We start from the raw sequence: 22,436 nt of genomic DNA, 5'->3' as shown, positions 1-22,436 counted from the left end.
GTTATAAAATGAGTAAAACCAGAGCAAACATTCACTTATTCCATTTCGATCCTTGTCTGTAGCTGTTTAATCAAAGGTCTCACCAGAGACCAACTCAGACAGGCAGATAATATTGAGGAACGATAACTAGATTTGGAGGGTGCATGAAGAGAGTGACAGACTTATGACAAAGAGAGACAGTGATGTAATTTGAGACGTAATCAGTGATGTCATCAGTGATGTTATCAATGATGCAATATATGAGGACATAGACAGAGCATTGCAGGGGCGCAAGTTATAATTAGCTCAGTAAAATATAACTGGTAATTTTCAGTGTTGTTTGTTTTAAAACAACGTGGTTTATTTTATTACAGTGCCTCACTATAATGTCAATTTACCCTTTGATGTTTCAATGAATATCTAGGCTCTTTTTAACATTACGTGAGATGCTATTACTTTACCCAACCACAACATCATTCTAACCTTTTTTTCTTCAGTGAAGTATTGAGGGTTTTTTTACTGTAAAGTAAGATCTTATTACCATATGTAGGTTTAAAGTCACTTCAAACTCCTCTATTTTCAGTGAATTTCTGTTTTTCTATCATGTTCACCTTTTGCCTTGCATGGCATAAACTGACCACAAAACATGGACTGCAACCAGGCCCTGTAACCAGCACCTCATGACCGCCCAACAACTCCACCATGCACGGCCTTTGGGCATGCGCAGCGAGTGATTGGCCTCTGCTCCCAACCCACTCTGCCAAACAATCCTGTGCAGGCAGCCAACCACCCATTAATCCCTACCCCACATTTTAAGTGTTTTCTCTTGTCTCTATTTATTTTTCTCTGGGTCATATGTATTCCTGGGGTCCACACAGATGTTCATGCGGTGGTCCATGCTGGGTCCCTCAAGAGTCCTGCGATACCTCAAGGGAAGCTTTGCAGGGTCCCACAGGACCCACACCCTGAATTTCATTTTCTGAATTGACCCCGGGTAGGATACCTCTGGAACTCACCCAAGAGGAGCAGGGGTTCATGGTACTCCCATCCTGCCCCTTTTTTCCCAATTCTTACACAACCTCAGGGCAGACGGACCAAATCCCTGTGTCCTGTAATGGCAGCTGCCTCATTTCTCCAAATGTTGTGGCCAACCTTTCTCAGCACTCAGTCTTGCAGGACTGGTCCCAAGGCACTAAAGTGGCTAACAGGGAAAAATGCCCTTTTGCTCAATCAGATTGGTCTATTTCTTTTATAATTTTCAGTACTTCTGGAGTTCCATGGGACTCCAAGTGAACCAACTGTCAATATCTAACTAACCCTTAAACCTTAATTTGTCAAAAGCCACTGAAGCCAGTTACAAAAAATCACAAAATACATGATTTCTGAACAAAGATCTAGGCTTCTGCCAAACTTGGTATGATTTTGTTTAGGTGTATTTTTCTGCATCACAATCTAAATTTACTATAGGAGATTAAAAGGGGAAAACATGTTTTAGGACCTCCTCCCCCCTTTTTTGGCCTTCGGTTGATGAATTACACCATAACTTTCCAGGAAGGACATGAGGTGGATAAACATTTTTTGGAAGGTTTTGTGATAATACCTCTGACAACACTTATTTTTTTAAATTGTTTTTCCTGATCCTGTTGGACTCTTGTGAAAGCCAATGCGGCCCCCTCGACTTCAGTGGGAGCTCAGTGGGCCCCACTGGCTTCTGAGGAACTCCAATGGGATTGTGGTGCGCTAAAAATAAAACAATTTTTAATACGACTTATGGGGTGGTCCTACAGCTAAGCCCCAAAAGGTCAAGGTGGTCAATGTCCCCTACCTTGCCCACTTATATCTTTTCTTTTTTGTTTCAGGACACAGGAATTGTGTTCTGAGTCCTGTAATGGTGGCAGCAACATTTCTCTTCATGTTGTGGCCAGCCAATCAATGTGCAAGCTCTCATGGGATTTGCAGGAGCTTTTCACTCCCTTGGAAACATGGGGGTTGATGGCAAAAAAAGTCCCTTCGACCACTCTACTACTTGAAGCACACTCCTGTGGTACTCATGCTAGAGTCCACAAATTTAACTGTACAGCTAAAAATACATTTTGAAAGGTAATCTCTCAAAACATTACTGAACAGATTTACACTAAATCACAAAACACATACTTTCAGAGTAAAGATCTATTTTTCTGCTGAATGTGGTGTAATTTCTTCCAGCTATTTGGGGAATGGCGCTGTTCAAATGTCCCTATGCAAACTGCATTGGGGAATTGTGTTTTGAGACCCCTGTTTTTTCTCTGCTCCCACTTGATGGGTCACCCCAAAACTTTCAAGAAAGAAGTTGAGGTGGATAAACTTTTTTTGAGTTTAATAATCTTTAATTAATTAAATAATCAAAAGGTTTGCAACAATAAAGGAATCTGAATTTGAATATAGGGAAAATCGACACCCAGTGCAATTTTAAAAAAATAAACTAAGCTTTAGTAAACATATAATGCACTTAAAACCAATAAACCAATAAAATGAACTCGTATTAGTAGTATCTTAATAACATAGCATTTTCTACTCTATAATTTAGAGGGAGGGAAAAAGAAAGAAAAGTAAGAAAAAGTAGAAAGAGCAAGTGTATATAACATGTATGCTTATGGTTGTCATAGAAGTGCTACAAATCAATTAAAATACAATGCTATGAATAAATATAAAAGTTCATGGTGGCTGAAAGGCTAAATTATTGCTTTTAGATTGAACTGAATTAAATAAATATATTGTGTGCGGTGTCCAAAACATTTCCTTCTGATTAAGTTGTTATGTAGAGGTGACGTATGCTCTATCATGTCAATAATGGTGACAAACTAGATTTGACTAACTGGTAAACGCAACTTGTGTAGCATCCTTCTAATTAGATGTCATTATTTGAAAAGCAATTGTGATAAGCAAATCAACAGATTTTCCCAGTTTGTGCATACAAATCCAACTATGTGAAGAACTTTCTAAAAATATGTTGTGGATTTCAAAAGGAAAAATAACCAAACATACTGATGAAATAAATTTTTTACATATCTTTATACAAAATTATTTAATTGGTGGGCAATGAAAAAACATAAGCATAAAGGTTGCCAGAGTTTCTTCACAAGTCCAAACTTTATTTTGTAACAGTGGATAATATTTGTAGAGAGAGGATGGTATTAAAAACAACCTATGGTAGAAATATTATAATGTTTGCATAGTACTGGCAGTACAAGATTTATGGTGTATTTTTACCAAATTGAATTCTAGGTATACAACGAAAATGAATGCTTTAATTCTGATCACCATAATATTTCTATATTAGATTTAGGATGAAATGGGGGTGTATAACGAATGCATTTGTATATGTGGTAAGCTTTAATGTGTAAGGAGAGGTTTGTTGTTTTCGGACTTTAGGTGATTGTGGAAGAAGGCTCTTGTGAAAGGAAAGAAATATATTGTGTAGGAACGTATATCAAGATATCATATTTAAGAGTAGAGGCATGGAAGAGGCCCAATTTATATTGTACCTCAGAAGGGAAAAGGACATGATCCCCACGCAGTAGTTGTTTGAATTGCAATATTCCTTTAGTTCCCTAGTCTTTCCAAAAAATGGTCTGGTTAGAAAGTTTAATGTATTTAATATGGCACATTGAGGAATCTAGAAACACCTGCAATGGCAACAAAGATTGAGTAAATATTGGAAAAATGAATGAAAAAGAATGTGTTATAGTTGGAGAGTGAAAGGAGTTTGGAGGGTGTAGAAAATATGCTGAAGAATGGAAAGAGAACAGGGAAATCAAAGAGTTCTCTAATTTATGCTAGACCTTTGGGGATGGCTCCATATTAGTTTGAAAATGTGGAAGAATTTCTTCCATCGTAAAAGAGGAGTGATATTGTTAATTCACACCTCCCAATTCTTTGATTTTCATTAGAAGATAAAGATATGCAGCCTTCTTTTGATTTCATAAAAAAAGTTCCAGTGAGCTATTTAGGTTTTTAAAGAATTTCAACAGAAGCTTCAATGACAACATAAATAAATAAAAAGTAATAACCGGTGACATCATTATTTTGATTGTGTCTAACCTACCCCAGCAGGACAGACGTAGAGGAGACCACCATTCGGACATTTGAAGAATTCTTTGATGAGCATCATCCATGTTTTTCTGAACTGTTTTTGTAATCGAAGAAGAATACTTTATCCCTAAGCACTTGATATAATTAGAATTTAATTTAAAGCTATTGTCAGCAAACATTTCTTTGAAACAAAATTTGATTAGAAGAAGGACTTCAGATTTAGTGAAATTCAATTTATATGCAGACAAAGTAAGTGATTAAAAGATTTGTAAAGGTCAGTATAGATGTTCATGGATCTGGCACATATACTGTAGAACAATGTCATCTGCAAGAGCAGTACATTTCATTTAAAACTTTTTATATGTAAAGCTGTGAAACGAAGAAGAGTGTCTTAAAAATTTGTGGAATTGGTTTCAAAGACAATATAATTAGTAGCGGGGAAAGTGGACAGCCTTTTCCAGTACCTCTTTAAAGGGATAGATTTTGGCATTGAAAGCCATTGATAAATATTGAACTTGTTTGAGAAGAATAAATAAATTTTTTACAAAACAGATCCGTTTGAGCGCACAAATAATGAAATGTCAGTCTATCCAATCAAAGGCTATTTCAGCATCTAATGTAATAGTGGCCGTTGGCGTAGAGTTTTTTGACGCAAGATCTAGAAATGTGCAAGAAATCTCTAAAATTATCAGACAAATGTCTTCCCTTTACAAACCCGGTTTGTTCTATAACTATTAAATATGAACTGATTAAATCAGAGGGATAGAGGTTTTGCAAACATTTTGCAATCCAAATTTATGAGAGAAATGGGTCTGTAGTTTGCCCAGGAGGAAAGATCTTTATCTTTTTTTGGGGGGGGGATCAGACAGACTATTGCTTATAAGAAAGTACCATGTGATTCATTATTAGAAAGAAAACGTTGATATAAAGAAAGCAAACGAAAGTGTATTATAAACATGTATAGAACTCAGCTGTAAAACTCTATGGCCCAGGGGCTTTGTCTTTAGGTAATAGATTGAGTGCATTCTTAAGCTCAGAGATAGATAATTCCTTATCAGGGGGGAGAAAAACTGGGACTGGTGGGGGATTAAAAAATGATCCAGGGCCGCATTTGAATGAGAATGCTCTGCAGTGTATAATTTGTGATGGAATTTTGTCATCCTTAAAATGTTTGATTACCTTGTTGTCTATATTATTATTTATTTTGAACTTTTAAGATTTAATTTTGAGATAGTTCTCAAGCATTTTCCCTGCTCTATTAAGACCTCCATAGAATTTAGCATCACGCATAGAAGTGCCTAATTGCCATTGTAGATTGTTTATGTGTAGGAAGGGCCACCTTGCTGCACATAAATAATAATTTCCATCAAACCAGACACCCTTGCACTATGGTGCAAAGGCGCCTGCGTTGGCACTGGCAGCTAAAATTAGCACCAGCACAGGGGGAAACACAGGGGTGCACCGTATTTTTGTATATATGGCGAATCCCTGTGTTTCTAAAGTGAGGCAGCATGGCCCTGCAAATTTTGGCGCAGCACCACTCTGCACCACTTTTTATTAGATTTGGTCCTTTGTTTCTTAATTGGGTTATGTAAGCATTTGACATTCCAGAACACTAATCAAAGCTTACTAGCCATTTAAATGTAAACAAAAAGAAACATAGGGGCTCATTCTGAGCCCGGCAGGCGGCGGGAGGCGCCCGCCTGGAGGGAGCCGCCAAATGACCGCACCGCGGTCAAAAGACCTCGGCGGCCATTCAGACATTTCCTCTGGGCCGGCGGGCGCTCTCCAAAAGAGCGCCCGCCGGCCCAGAGGAAATGCCCCTGCAACGAGGACGCCGGCTCAGAATTGAGCCGGCGTAGTTGCAGGGGTGCGACGGATGCAGTTTGCACCCGTCGCGTATTTCAGAGTCTGCATTGCAGACACTGAAATACACAGTGGGGCCCTCTTACGGGGGCCCCTGCAGTGCCCATGCCATTGGCATGGGCACTGAAGGGGCCCCCAGGGGCCCCGCGGCACCCCCTACCGCCATCCTGTTCCTGGCGGTTCTCGTAGGGGGTGTCAGAATCCCCATGGCTGCGGAGCGCGCTCCGCAGCCATGGAGGATTCCCCCGAGCAGCGGGAAGTCGGCGGGAGACCGCCGACTTTCCGCTTCTGACCGCGGCTGAACCGCCGCGGTCAGAATGCTCGTGGGAGCACCGCCAGCCTGTTGGCGGTGCTCCCGTGGTCGGTGGCCCTGGCGGCCACCAGCCGCCAGGGTCAGAATGACCCCCATAGTATATATTTTTACCCTATAATACATTCATAATACAAATTGTGTATGACAGCCAATGAAACAAAATTTTAGTATAAAAGAATGATCAAAATAGGGTAAAGATATAGAAAAAAGGGAAGAAGGGGAGAAGAATGAGTGGATAGAGAATGAGTAAAATGTGATAAAGGCACAACAGAATGGCAAAAAGCCAAAAAGCTTCAGCCATAATAAGTGCAGAGACATAGGGGGTCATTACAACATTGGCGGTAAAAGCCGTTTACCGCCGTGCAGAAGACCGCCAACACACCGCCGCGGAATTCTGCCACAGCTATTATGACCCACATCTCGGAATCCACCAAAATTCAGACACCCACACAAGTCCGCCACACCAAAGGTCAGTGATAAACTGGCGAAAACTAATCCTCGACCGTGACGCCAACTGAAATACGCCCACACTATCACGACACACGAATCCACGCGGCGGTCTTTCAACCGCGGTATTCCATTGGCGGTACATACCGCCGCACTCCAAATACACACACTCTTACAAAACACAGCCACATTGGACAATTCGAAATACACACACCTGATACACATACACACACCACTCCCACACACCCAATACTATATAAAACACACACCCACATCACCCACAAACCCCTATGACCACAATTCACGACCGAAGGCCAAAGAGAGACACCACCATCAACAAACTAGCAACCACAGGCACACAACACCATCACCCACACAACTTCCATGCACCTCACATAACACACCACTACATATCATCACACTTATCACCACACACACCACCCCACACATCACCTACACCACCCCATGGCACGGCAAAGACACCACAGGTTCTCGGAGGAGGAGCTCAGGGTTATGGTGGAGGAAATCGTCCAGGTAGAGCCACAGCTATTTGGATCCGAGGTGCAGCACAACTCAATTGCAAGGAAGATGGAGCTATGGTGAAGAATAGTCGACAGGGTCAACGCAGTGGGACAACACCCAAGAAATCAGGAGGACATCAGGAAAAGGTGGAATGACCTACGGGGGAAAGTGCGTTCTGTGGTCTCAAGACACCACCAGGCGGTTCAGCGGACTGGCGGCAGACCCTCACCTCCTCCCCCACAACTAACAACATGAGAGAAGCAGGTCTTGGCGATTCTGCATCCTGAGGGTCTCGCTGGAGTCGGTGGAGGAATGGACTCTGGTAAGTCATATCTTAACTATTACAACCCCCACCCTACCTACATGCCATCACATACCCCCACCCTCGCCCTCACCCTCACCCCTATCACTCCAACTCCTCACGTATGTCCCAAAATCACAAACCACACATCCCAACACCAAGCCCTGCATGCATCTACAAAGCATGGACACCCATCACCAAAGCATGCCCACTGCACATACCCATACACCCCCCTCAACCATCATCACACAAGGTCCCACACAGGAATGCCAGCACTGGGGTACACGGTCACCCACCCATTGCACACCATGAAACACACAGATGCAATAATCATGCCTTTCTACCCCTGCAGGACCATTATCCAACGTCACCAGACAGGAGGGTTCAGACATGTCCACTCCACCCACAGAAGAGGCCCACAGTGATGACAGCACCTCTGTCCACCTGGATCTAGATGACCAGCCCGGACCATCGGGAGCCTCGGGACAGTCGGTTCCCCTCACACAGGCACAGGCCACCACAGACCTTCCCCCCTCTGGAAACACCAGCACAGCATCCAACCAGCAGGCCCATACCGCCGTCCCCAGGACATGTCAATCAGCTGTGTGTCCACCACTACAGGGAACCCAGGATAACCCACCACAACAACAACAACAGGGACCTGGGGGCAGTGGCAGTGGGCACACGGTCCAGGGGACGGAGGCCCAGGAACACAGGGGAACTGGGAGGGCTGCTGTGCGACAGGGGGCGGACAGGCCAAGGGAACCCACTCTCCACGAGGCCCTCTCCTCCATCATGGGAGCCTACCACCACTCCCAGGAGACGATGGCAACGGTACTGGCCAAGTTTCAGGAGACCCAGCAGATGCAGGAGGAAATGTATTTGGGGTTCAGGGAGGAACTCAGAACCATCAGCTCCACCCTGGGCACCATCGTAGGGGTTTTGAAGGAAGTACTCAACACCAGGAGGGACACTGTGGTACTACAAGGGGCCCCTGACACTAGCATGGACGATGAACTGCCCACCACCTCCGCCGGCGCTAGTGGACAGGAGGCACCGCCACAGGACCACCACACCAGCACCCTACCCCCTGCAGACGGAGAACCACCCCGCAAACGGTCCCTGAGATCCAGGAACAAGACAGGGCACGATGCCAAGACCCCCACCAAGAAATGAGACCACCCTGATTGTCATCCCACTGTCCCACTTTGTCACCCTGTCCATATTGAAACTGCCCCAGCTCCACTTCCTTTACCCATATGGGCAATGCACCTGTGAGAGTAATAGACTGGACTCTGCCATGGACATTCCCCCGCCATCACCCCTCACCATTTAACTTACCCCTCCAATATTTTGTATTCAAATAAACACACCTGAAGCACCAAAAGATCTGGAGTCTGTCTGTGATTTCGAAATAGTGTATTTGCAATTACAGTGACAAAATGATCTTGAAATAGTAATGTCAACATACCTATGTCACACAGGTCTAGTCCATGAGGAATCTAAGCAGATGAGACACGTTGGGACCCAAACTTGTGAAACCGTAAGGGAAAGTGACAACTCAGTGACCATACACTGGGTGAAAACGACATACAGGATAGTGGTAGAAGTGTAAAAGTACATTTAGTAGGCAGGAATGTATTCTCACCTGTGTTTCACTGGAAATATTGCTGGATCACTGAGTCCCTGTTCTGCATGTCTTCTTCCTCTGCTTCCTCCTCATCACTGTCCACAGGCTCCACAGCTACAACAACACCGCCAACTGTACCATCCTCCTGTAGAAAAGGCACCTGGCATCGCAAAGCCAAGTTGTGAAGCATACAGCAGGCCACGATGATCTGGCACACCTTCTTTGGTGAGTAGAATAGGGATCCACCTGTCATATGCAGACACCTGAACCTGGCCTTCAGGAGACCGAAGGTCCGCTCGATCACCCTCCCAGTTCGCCCATGGGCCTCATTGTAGCGTTCCTCTGCCCTTGTCCTGGGATTCCTCACTGTAGTCAGTAGCCATGACAGGTTGGGGTAACCAGAGTCACCTAATAGCCACACACGGTGCCTCTGGAGTTGACCCAGCTCATAAGGGATGCTGCTATTCCGCAGGATGTAGGCGTCATGCACTGAGCCAGGGAACATGGCATTCACATAGGAGATGTACTGGTCTGCCAAACATACCATCCATACATTCATGGAATGATAACTCTTCCTGTTTCTGTACACCTGTTCACTCCTGTGGGGGGGGACCAAAGCCACATGGGTCCCATCAATGGCACCTGTGATGTTGGGGATATGTCTAAGGGCATAGAAGTCACCTTTCACTGTAGGCAAATCCTCCACGTGAGGGAAAACGATGTAGCTCCGCATGTGTTTCAGAAGGGCAGACTACACTCTGGACAACACGTTGGAAAACATAGGCTGGTACATCCCTGATGCCTACCCACAGTTGTTTGAAAAGACCCACTTACAAGGAAATGGAGCACTGACAGCACCTGCACTTGAGGGGGGATTCCTGTGGGATGGCGGATTGCTGACATCAGGTCAGGCTCCAACTGGGTACACAGTTCCTGGATTGTGGCACGGTCAAACCTGTAGGTGATAATCAAATTTCTTTCCTCCATTGTCGACAGGTCCACCAGCGTTTGTTACACCGGAGGATTCCGCCATCTCCTCATATGTCCCAGCGGACGGTGCCTATGAATGACAACAGCGACCACAGAGTCAAACAACTCAGAGGTATGTACCCACAGTCTATACAGAACACCAATCATACACAAAATGTGGCCTGTATATGTGGTGAGACTAGGCCTAGGTATGTGTGATGCATTTTTAAATTAGGCCATGTGGGCCCCTGAAATGGCGGCTGCCTGACCTCAAAAGTGGGACAATGGGATGTGAGGTAACTGCGCTGGCGTTGTACACCGTTGCGGTAGGCGGTCGAAGACCGCGGCGCAATGCTGCTTTGGGTAACATTGGACCCTATGGGTCCCAGGAGCCAATGACGATGTATGCCGGCGGTGATGGTACACACCGCCGCGGACATGACCACCGCATACCTGATCTTCGACAGGAGAGGACCTACACTGCAAGTGCTGCTGTGACCTCGGTCTGGAAGAGACAATGGCTTGTGCGTCTGGGGAAAGGGCCCCTGCCTTCACATCAGAGGAGTTGGAGAAGCTCGTCAATGGGGTCCTCCCCCAGTGCACACTACTCTACGGTCCTCCAGAGCAACAGTTAAGTACACAGGGAGCATGTTGTATGGGCTATGCCTATGTGGAGAGGGCTGTTTGTAAGTAGTAAGGAGGCAGAGTTCTGAGTGCATGAAAGACGGTGGGTGCATGTGCCACATGGCAAGGGTAGGGATGGGGGCCACTCACTTTGACGGCGCAGTTGGTAATGACTTCTCTTCTTCCCCTGTACATTTGCGGTAGGTCAGAGCCCACCGGAAGAAGGATATTTGGCGTGCCATCACCAAGGACGTCCGGACCCTGGGGGTCCACCACAGACGGAGCACCCACTGCCGGAAAAGATTGGAGGACATTCGCCGCTGGAGCAAGAAGACGCCGGAGGCTCAGCTGGGGATGGCCTCCCAACGTGGGAGGGGTGCTCGTCAAACCATGACCCCCCTGATGTTCAGGATCCTGGCGATGGCCTACCCGGAGTTGGATGGGCGCTTGAGGGCATCACAGCAGACACAAGGGAGTGAGTACACTCTCATTCTGCTGACTTTGCGTGCAGTGGAGGTGTCTGGGTGGGGGAGGAGGGCAGTGGGTTTACCTAGGCCAGGATGAGTTCCGTAGGCGAGGCCCCTCCGGAAGGCATGGCCCTGTGGCCCCCCACCCCATCTCTGTAGAGTGCTAAGTACACCTAGTCATGCACCTATGTCATCTATGTGTGCGGATGTCATCCATAGCCTTGTAGGCCATTCCCCATGAATTGCACTGTAGAGCCCAAGAGCGCGACGTAGTGCAGGGGGCTTCTGTGTATGTCTTGTCCGCCAACGGTAGCAGTATTGCATGCACTCAACATGTCTTTCTTATGTTCCCGCTCCCTTTTTTGTGGTCTCCCTGTTCTTGTGTGCATTACCATCATCAGGTGGAGGAGCAGTGGCACCGGAGCACGAGGGAGCTGCATCCCACATGGCCATGGAGGGCCACACTACGGACTCAGAATTCACCAGTGGGACGGAGGGCGAGGGGAGCACCACGGCAGGGACAGGAGCTGAAACTAGCGACACAGACTTGTCCTCTGATGGGACCTTCCTTGTGGTGGCGGCAACATCTGTGCCCTCACATCTACAGGTAGAGCCGCCACCCCCCCTACCAGCAACGCCCTCCCAGCAGCCCCACAGACTTCGCCCCGTGCCCGCTCACCCAGGAGGGTGGGCATCACCTTCTCCCCAGGCACCTCAGCCCCTGCCCCAGTCACCCCTGCTTCCCTCAGTGAAGAGGCCATTGACCTCCTCAGGTCCCTCACTGTTGGGCAGTCTACCATTTTGAATGCCATCCAGGGTGTAGAAAGGCAGTTACAACAAACCAATGCATTCCTGGAGGGCATTCATTCTGGTCAGGCAGCCCTTCACTGAGCCTTTCAAACTCTGGCCTCAGCACTGATGGCAGCCATTGTCCTTGTGTCTAGCCTCTCCCCTCCAACTTCCTCCACCCAGACCCAATCCCCTGTACCTCTGCCTATCCCAAGCACACCAAGACCAGCCTGCACACACCTCACCACACAAAGGAAGCTCAGGCAAACATAAGCACCACACATCCCACAGGCACTCACACAAGCATCACACACATACAGACACACCAACATCCACTGCCTCCACTGTATCCCCCTCCTCGTCATCTCCCTCCTCCCTCCCAGTCTCGTCTACACTCATACCTGCATGCACTACCTCTACAGCCACAATGTCCCTCACCAGCACACCCACCAGCAAACCCCGCTCACGTGCAGTCACCACCCCCACTACCATACACAAGTCCCCTGTGTCCTCTCCCACTGTGTCTGTGACGCCCACTCCCAAGCTACACAAACGCAGGCACACACCCACCCAATAGCCATCTACCTCCCGACAGCCTCCAGCGCATGCACCTGCACCCAAAGCCACTAAACGTACACCTCCTACAACCACCACCTCTTCCTCCACTCCCAAACCCCCTCCAGCTACCCATCCCAGTGTGTCCCAAAAACTTTTCCTGTCCAGCCTTAACCTATTTCCCACCCCCCCATCCAACTCATAGGTCCCGAAGTAGCACCTCAGCCACAACATCTCTGGGACCAGTGGTGCCTTTTGTCACAGGTATGTGGACTGCACTGGCCACCAGGACAGCCAGTGTGGCACGGAGCCACAGCACCGCCAGTCCCCCCCCGAGAAGCACCAGAAGTTGCCCAGTGCCCGGCGGGAGAGGGGGAAGACTCCAGCCACCCAAGCCGCTCCCAGGGGTCCCGGTGGGAGTGTGGACTCAGCTGTGACTCCTCCCAAGGTGGGGAAGGGGCACAAGAAACCCGGCAAGTCTGGGAGGAGAAGCACGGCGGAGAAGCCCGCCATCATCCCCGCTGCCCCGAGGGCCCCGCCAGCCCCATCCTCCTTGCACAGGAGGCCACCGCCAGTCCCATCCTCGCTGCACAGGAGGCCACCGCCAGCCCCATCCTTGCTGCACAGGAGGCCACCGCCAGCCCCATCCTAGCTGCACAGGAGGCCACCGCCAGCCCCATCCTCGCTGCCCAGGAGGGCCCCACCAGCCACAGCCCAGCTGCCCAATGAAGGAACGCCAGCAAAAGCCCAGCTGGGCAATGAAGGACCGCCAGCTCAAGCACTGCTGAACAGGGCACCGCCAAATCAAGCACTGCTGAACAAGGCACCGCCAACTCAAGCACCGCTGTACAGGGCACCGCCAAATCAAGCACCGCTGAACAAGGCACCGCCAACTCAAGCACCGCTGAACAGGGCACCGCAAAATCAAGCACCGCTGAACAGGGCACCGGCAAATCAAGCACCGCTGAACAGGGCACCGCCAACTCAAGCACCGCTGAACAGAGCACCGCCAACTCAAGCACAGCTAGCCCATGAGCGGCAGGTGCACTGACGCAACTGGGACCGTCACGGGGTGAGTGATGCACTATGGGCACCAGTCCCCCTCCAGAACCAGTGGAGACATGCATCCACTACCTATGTCCTTCATAGGATGAAGCACTCTGGGCACCAGTCCCCCTCCAGAACCAGTGGAGACATGCATCCACTACCTCTGCCCTTCACAGGATGAAGCACTCTGGGCACCAGTCCCCCTCCAGAACCAGTGGAGACATGCATTCACTCCGTCTGTCCTTCACAGGATGATGCACTCTGGGCACAATGCCCCCTCCAGAACCAGTGGAGACTGTCATCCACTTGTGAGACTGTGGCTTTGCACTCCCCAGGATTGAACAGTGGGCAAGCCACCCACTGTGGAGACCTGAGAGACTGTGGCTTTGCACTCCCCAGGTTTGAACAGTGGGCAAACCACCCACTGTAGAGACTTGAGAGACTGTGGCTTTGCACTCCCCAGGATTGAACAGTGGCCAAACCACCCACTGTAGAGACTTGAGAGACTGTGGCTTTGAACTCCCCAGGATTGAACAGTGGCCAAACCACCCACTGTAGAGACTTGAGAGACTGTGGCTTTGCACTCCCCAGGATTGAACAGTGGGAAAACCACCCACTGTAGAGACTTGAGAGACTGTGGCTTTGCACTCCCCAGGATATGGCAGTGGGCAAACCACCCACTGTAGAGACTTGAGAGACTGTGGCTTTGCACTCCCCAGGATGCATCAATGGGCATGGAGCCCCCTCGTTGATCTGGCGTTGTGCACTCATCCGGCTGAGGTGCCCCCCTTCCCTTCCCCCTGAGGTGCCTGTTGTATTTCTATCTGATGCCCCTGCAGTGTTCTCTCTGTTTTGATCTGGTATCGTGTGTGGGCCTCACCCATGCATTTTGGGCCCAATGGTTTGCCCACTGTTTTATCCTGGGGAGTGCAAAGCCACAGTCTCACAAGTGGATGCCTTTCTCCACTGGTTCTGGAGGGGGCTTTGTGTCCAGAGTGCTTCACCCTGCCAAGGACATAGGTAGTGGATGCCTTTCTCCACTGGTTCTGGAGGGGGCTTTGTGCCCAGAGTGCGTCATACTGCCAAGGACAGAGGTAGTGGATGTGACACTCCTCTGACGGTGGTGCTACATGCAAGCTGCCAGGCCCCTGGAACTGACCACCAGCCTCGTACGAATGACCACTGGGGATGGCAGCCATGTCTGCGGTGGTGCCATTGGCTCAGGAAGTGGCGTGGCTGCTGGCGGTGCTGGCGGCTGGCTCAGTAGCGGCGATGCTTGCAGCGCTCATTGGGCAGTGGTGCTGGTGTGGGGCTCACTGACCACAGTGCTGGCGACTGTGTCCTGAGCTGCGGTGCTGGTGGCGGGCTCACTGAGATTGCTGCTGGCAGCAGTGTCCTGAGCGGCGGTGATGGTGGCGGGCTCACTGAGCTTGCTGCTGGCGGCGGTGTCCTGAGCGGCGGTGCTGGTGGCGGGCTCACTGAGCTTGCTGCTGGTGGCGGTGCCCGTGGGGGCGGTGCATGTGGCGGTGCCGGTGGCGGTCTTGTCCGCTGTGGAGGTTGGCGGCGACGTTGACTTGCCTTTCTTTTTCAGGCTCTTCCCCACCTTGGATGGTGGCGCAGCTGTCTTGCCACTCCCAACTGTTGTCCTGGCTGAGCCCTTGGTGGCAGGTGTTTTGGCCTTCTCCCTCTGGGATGAGGGCAACTTCTTCTGTTTAGGAGGTGGGGAAAATGTCCTTGGCCTCGCTCCTTGGGACACTGGCAGCCCTGCTGCTTAGCGCACTCCAGAAGCCGGTTCCTGCTGGCACCACTGTGCCCGGTGATGTGGTGGCTGAGGTGCTGGGTTGGTGCCTGGAAAGGCGGGCGCTAGGGGATGGATGGGGTGGGGGAGGTGAAGGGAAGAGGTCAAGGTTTGACAGGAAAGGTTTTTACACACACTGGGATGGGTGTAGATGGAGGGGGTTTGGGAGTGGACGAAGAGGTAGTGGTTGTAGGAGGTGTTTGTTTGCTGACTTTGGGTGAAGGTGCATGGGCGGGAGGCTGTTGTGAGGTGGATGGCTGTTGGGTGGGTGTGTGACTGCGTTTGTGTAGTTTGGGAGGAGGGCTCACAGACACACTGGGAGAGGACACAGGGGATGTGTGAATGGTAGTGGGGGTAGTGAGTGCACGTGAGCAGTGTGTGGTGATGGGCGTGCTGGTGATGGAGGTAGTGGCTGAGGATGTAGTGCATGCAGGTGTGAGTGGAGACGTGACAGGGAGGGAGGAGGGAGACGTGGAGGAGGGGGATACAGTGAAGGCATTGGATGTTGGTATGTGTGCATGGGTATGATGCTTTTGTGAGTGCCTGTGGGATGTGTGGTGCTTATGTTTGGCTGAGCCACTTCTGCGTTTTGAGGTGTGTGCATGCTGGTCTGATTGTGTGCTTGGGATAGGCTAAGGTTCTGGGGATTGGGTCTGGGTGGAGGAAGTTGGAGGGGGGGGACATTGGATACAGGGACAATGGCTGCCATCAGTGTTGAGGCCAGAGTCTGAAATTATCTCTGTTGGACTGCCTGGCCAGAATGAATGCCCTCCAGGTATGCATTTGTCTGTTGCAACTGCCTCTCTACACCCTGGATGACATTCAGAATGGTAGACTGCCCAACAGTGAGGTATCTCAGGAGGTCAATGGCCTCCTCACTGAGGGCAGCAGGGCTGACTGGGGCACGGCCTGAGGTGCCTGGGGCGAAGGAGATGCCCACCCTCCTGGGTGAGCAGCCACAGGGCGCACGCTGAGGGGCTGCTGGGAGGGCGGTGCTGGTAGAGAGGGTGGCGGCTATACCTGTTGATGCGGGGGGCACAGAGGGGCAAGCCACCAAAAAGGATCTCCCAGCAGAGGAGGAGTCAGTGTCGCTGGTCTCTGCTCCAGTCCCCGCCGTGGAGCTCCCCTCGCTTTTCATCCCACTGGTGAATTCTGACTCTGTAGTGTCGCCCTCCAGGGCCATGTGGGATGCAGCTCCCTCCTGCTCCGGTGGCACAGCTCCTCCGCCTGATGATGCTAATGCACACAAGAACAGGGAGACCACAAAAAGGGGGTGAAAGAAAGTAGAAAGACATATTCAGTACATGCAATACCTCTACCGTTGGCGGACACTACAGACACAGCAGACCCTCTGCACTACGCCATGCACTTAGAGTTACCTAATTCATCACAGGGACATGGGGTACATGGCCTACGCCCGACTGATGCACACATGGAAGTCACAGGAGCCTGACTAGGTGTAGATGGCTCTTACTACTGGTGGGGTTGGGGTGCCACTTAGCCTGCCTCGCCCTAGCCTAGGGGAACCCACAGCCCACTTCCCCCACCCAGACACCTCCAATGTGCACAGAGTCAGATGTATGTGACTTTACTCACCCTCTTGTGGCTGCTGTGATGCCTGGATCACAGTGCGACGGGCACCCCTCCCACGTTGGGAGGTAATCCCCAGCTGGGGCTCCGCCGTCTTCTTGCTCCAGCAGCGAATGTCCTCCCATCTTTTAAGGCAGTGGGTGCTCTGTCTGTGGTGGACCCCCAGGGCCCAGACGTCCTTGACGATGGCACGCCAAATATCCTTCTTCTGGTGGGCTATGACCTAGAGGAACAGTACAGGGGAAAAGGAAAAACTTTAACTGTCCGGACCGTCACAGTCATTGGCCCACGTTCCCACCCTTGCCCTGACGCACATACACTCACCATCGGATCATGCAGGCCTCACCCCCCCCCATCTCAGATCCACACCACTCCAAACAGGCATTGCCCATACAGCATGCTCACAGTGTACTCACCTGTTTGTCTGGAGGACTGTAGAGTAGCATGTACTGGGGGGAGGACCCCATCCACTAGTTTCTCCAAATCCTCCGAAGTGAAGGCAGGGGCTCTTTCCCCAGACACATGAGCCATCGTCGCTTCCAGATTGAGGTCACAGCAGCACTTGCAGTGTAGGTCCTTTCCTGTTGAAGATCAGGTATCAAGTGAGTGAACAGAGAGAAAATGGCGGTCACGCCTGCGGCAGTGCGTACCTTCACCGCGGGCGTACATGATCATTATCTCCTGGGACCCATGGGGTCCAATATTAACCAATGCATGATTGAGCTGCGGTCTTCGACCGCCTACCGCGGCGGTGTAGAATGCCAGCGCAGTTACCTCATATCCCCTTGTCCCACATTACAGGTCAGGCAGCCGCCATTTCAGGGGGCCACATGGCATTAATTTTAAATGTCACACATATCTAGGCCTTGCATACACACTAAGACAGGCACATAGAGGATTGACAAATGTATGCAATAAAGTTGTGTTTTTTAGTACCTCAGTGTTGGCTGACCCTCTGATCGCTGTTTTCATCCATAGAACACGTCCGCCGGGGCAGGTGAGGAGATGGCGACATCCTCCGGTGTACAGACCGCTGGTGGACCTGTCGACAATGGAAGAGCGACATGTAATAGTCACCTACAGACTTGATTGTGCCACAATCCAGGAACTGGGTGCCCAGTTGGAACCAGACCTGATGTCTGCTATCCACCATCCTACAGGGATCCCCCCTCTAGTGCAGGTCCTGTCAGTACTCCATTTCCTGGCAAGTGGGTTTTTTCAAACTACAGTGACCATGGCATCAGGGATGTCCCAGCTTATGTTCTCCAACGTGTTGTCCAGAGTGTTGTCTGCCATGCTGAAACACATGTGCAGCTACATTGTTTTCCCTCAGGTGGAGGACTTGGCTACAGTGAAAGCTGACTTCTATGCCCTGGGACATATCCCCAACATCATAGGTGCCACTGATGGGACACATGTGGCCTTGGTACCCCCTGAAGGAGTGAATAGGTGTACTGAAACCAGAATAGAGTTATCATTCAATGAATGTGCAGATGGTGTGTTTGGCCAACCAGTACATCTCCCATGTGAACACCAAGGCCCACATTTATACTTTTTGACGCAAAACTGCGCTAACGCAGTTTTGCGTCAAAAACATTAGCGCCGGCTAACGCCATTCTGAAGCGCCATGCGGGCGCAGTATTTATTGAATGACGTTAGCCGGCGTTAGCCGCCGGCGCCGTCTGGTGTGCGTTAAAAAAAACGACGTACACCAGGCAGCGCCGGCGTAGGGGGATATGGGGCCTGGGCGTCAAGAAATGGGGCAAGTCAGGTTGAGGCAATTTTTTCGCCTCAACCCGATTTGCGCCATTTTTTTTCACTGCTAACCCCCATAGAAATGACTCCTGTCTTAGCAAAGACAGGAGTCATGCCCCCTTGCCCAATGGCCATGCCCAGGGGACTTCTGTCCCCTGGGCATGGTCATTGGGCATAGTGGCATGTAGGGGGGCACAAGTCAGGCCCCCCTATGCCACAAAAAAATAAAAAAAATAAACTTACCTGAACTTACCTTAATGTCCCTGGGATTGGTCCCTCCAGCCTTGGGTGTCCTCCTGGGGTGGGCAAGGGTGACAGGGGGTGTCCCTGGGGGCATGGGAGGGCACCTCTGGGCTCCTTCAGAGCCCACAGGTCCCTTAACGCCTGCCTTTTGCAGGCGCTAAAAAACGGCGCAAAATCGGCCGTACGTCATTTTTTTTGACCCGCCCACTCCCGGGCGTGAATTTTGCCCGGGAGTATAAATCCGACGCACATGCATCGGAGTCGATTTTTTAGACGGGAACGCCTACCTTGCATATAATTAACGCAAAGTAGGTGTCCACGCTAAAAAATGACGCTAACTCCATGGACTTTGGCGCTAGACGCGTCTAACGCCAAAGTATAAATATGGAGTTAGTTTTGCGTCGAAATTGCGTTAAAAAAAACAACGCAATTCCGGCGCAAACGGAGTATAAATATGCCCCCAAGTTTCCTGGCTCAGTGCATGACGCTTACATTCTGAGGAATAGCAGCATCCCTTATGTGATGGGACAACTCCAGAGGGAGGGTTATAGAGAGGACCGTTCGGCCTCCTGAAGGCCAGGTTCTGGTGCCTCCATATGACAGGTGCTTCCCTATACTACTCACCAAAGAAGGTGTGCCAGATAGTCGTGGCCTGCTGTATGCTGCACAACTTGGGTTTGCAACGACAGGTGCCTTTTCTGCAGGAGGATGGTCCAGAAGGAGTTCTTGTGGCAGCTGGGGAGCCTGTGGACAGTGAAGAAGAGGAGGCAGAAGAAGAGGACATAGACAACAGAAACACCGTGATCCAGCAATACTTCCAGTAAGACACAGTTAAGAAGACATCACTGCCTCCTACATCTGATAAAATTGTTCTACCTCTCATCTGTCTGTCACTTACAACCAGTGTATGGACCCTGATTTGTCACTTTCCCTTTCGATTTCACAGATGTGGGTCCCACTGTGTGACCTCTGCTATGTTACCTCATGGACTAGAGCTGTGTGACATAGGTATGTTGACAATAGAATGGACATTGCTATTTCCCTTATTTATTGCAAATACACATTAGTGAAAGCACAGACTGACTCCAGATAGTTTTGTGATTCAAGGGTGTTTATTTAAGTGCAAAATAGTGAAGGGGGTTGTAAAATGGTCAGGGGTGATGGTGGAGGAATGTCCATGGCAGAGTCCAGTCTATTTGTCGCACATGTGCATTGTCCAAAGGGGCATAGGAAGTGGAGCAATGGCAGTTTAAGGATGGACAGGGTGACAAAGTGGGACAGAAGGATGACATTCAAGGTGGTCTTATTTCTTGGCAGGGTCTTGGCATTGTTTTCTGTGTTTGTCCTGGATTTCAGGGACCGCTTGTGGGGTGGTTCCCCATCTGCAGGAGGTGGGGTGCTGGTGTTGTGTCCTGTGGCAGTGCCTCCTGTCTACTAGCGCCGGCGGAGGTGGTGGGCTGTTCATCATCCAGGCTAGTGTCAGGGGCCCCTTGTTGTGCCACAGTGTCCCTCCTGGTGTTCACGAGGTCCTTCAGCACCCCTACAATGGTGCCCAGGGTGGCGTTGATGGATTTGAGTTCCTCCCTGAAACCCAAATACTGTTCCTCCTGCAGCCGCTGGGTCTCCTGAAATTTGGCCAGTACAGTTGCCATTGTCTCCTGGGAATGATGGTATGCTCCCATGATGTTGGAGAGGGCCTCGTGGAGAATGGGTTCCCTGGGCCTGTCCTCCCCCTGTCGCACAGCAGACGTCCCAGTTCCCTGGTTTTCCTGTGCCTCTGTCCCCTGAACCGTGTGCCCACTGCCCCTAGGTCCCTGCTGTTCTTGGGGTGGTGGGTTAGCCTGGGTTCCCTGTAGTGGTGGACACACTGCTGCTTGACGTGTCCTGGGGACAGAGGTATGGGCCCGCTGGGTGGGTGCTGTGCTGGTGTTTCCTGAGGGGTGAGGCTTTGTGGTGGCCTGTGACTGTGAGAGGGGAACCAACTGTCCTGAGGTCCCAGATGGGCCGGGCCTGGTCATCGAGATCCAGTTGGACAGAGCTGCTGTTATCACTGTGGGCCTCTTCTGTGGGGGGAGTGGATATGTCTGGAACCTCCTGTCCGGTGACGTTGGGTAGGAGTCCTGCAGGGGTGTAAAGGCATGATTATTGCATCTGTGTGTGCCATGGTGTGCAATGGTTGGATGACCTTGTACCCCAGTGCTTACATTCTTGTGTACGACGTTGTGTGATAATTGTTTAGGGGTCTGTGTGGGTATCTGTAGTGGACATGCATTGGTGATGGGTGTCCATGCTTTGTTGTTGCATGCAGGGCTTGGTGTTGGGATGTGTGGTTTGTGATAGTGGGACATAGGTGAGGAGTTGGAGTGATGGGGGTGAGGGTGGCGGTATGTGATAGCATGCAGGTAGGGTGGGCAATGAAGTAGTTAAAACTTTGACTTACCAGAGTCCATTTCTCCTGCTACTCCTGCAAGGCTCTCAGGATGCAGTATAGGCAAGACCTGTTCCTCCCCAGTTGTTAGTTGTGGGGGAAGAGGTGGGAGTTCGCCGCAAGTCCTCTATACTGCAATGTGGTGTCTTAAGACCATGGAATGCACCTTCCCCCGTAGGTCATTCCACCTCTTCATGATTTCATCCCGTGTTCTTGGGAGCTGTCCCACTGCGTTGATCCTGTCCACGATTCTGCGCCATAGCTACATCTTCCTAGCTATGGTGGTGTAGCTGTGGCTCTACCCGGATGATTTCCTCCACCATGACCCTGAGCTCCTTCTCAGAAAACCTGGGGTGTCTTTGTGGTGCCATGGGGTGCTGTGGGTGATATGTGAGGTGGTGTGTGTTGTGATGTGTGGGGTGATGTATAGGGGTGTGAGGTGTTTTGTGCGTGGAAGGTATGAGTGATGGTGTTGTGTGCCTCTGTATGCTGGTGTGGTCTTTGCTTTGCTGTCTCTCTGCTTCTCAAAAATGTTTGGTTGTAAGGATTTGTGGGTGATATGGGTGTGTGTTTTATATTGGATTGGGTGTGTGGGAGTGGTGTGCGTGTGTGTATCAGGTGTGTGTATTTCGATTTGTCCAATGTGGTTGTGTTTTGTAAATGTGGGTGTATTTTGAGCACGGCGGTGTGCACCACCAATGGAATACTGCGGTTGAAAGACCCCCGTGTGGATTAGTGGGTCATGATAGCATGGGCGTATTCCTGTTGGCGTGACGTTGGAGGTTTTGTTATTGGCAGTTTATCACTGACCGTTGGTGTGGCGGACTTGTGTGGGTGTCTAGATTTTGGCGGGTTCCGAGCTGTGGGTCGTAATAGCTGTGGAGGAATTCCGCAGCCCCTGCAGTGTGTTGGCGGTCTTCTGCATAGCAGTAAGCGGGATTTACCACCAATGTTGTAATGAGGGCCTTAGTGCTGTAAAATCATTATACAATCAAGATCCAACCATAAGTTATTTGGATAATAATACTAAATAGCATGCATA

General features: G+C 50.2%; 1 protein-coding gene across 6 annotated transcripts in view; it reads left to right on the top strand.

Moving 5' to 3' along the window:
- Positions 1 to 22,436, top strand: part of LOC138300185 (deleted in malignant brain tumors 1 protein-like) — a 499,499-nt gene that overhangs the window by 435,137 nt on the left and 41,926 nt on the right. The window lies entirely within an intron of this gene.

Source organism: Pleurodeles waltl, chromosome 6, assembly GCF_031143425.1.
Source record: "Pleurodeles waltl isolate 20211129_DDA chromosome 6, aPleWal1.hap1.20221129, whole genome shotgun sequence".
NCBI lineage: Eukaryota > Metazoa > Chordata > Amphibia > Caudata > Salamandridae > Pleurodeles > Pleurodeles waltl.
This window is presented reverse-complemented; position numbering and strand designations above follow the sequence as displayed.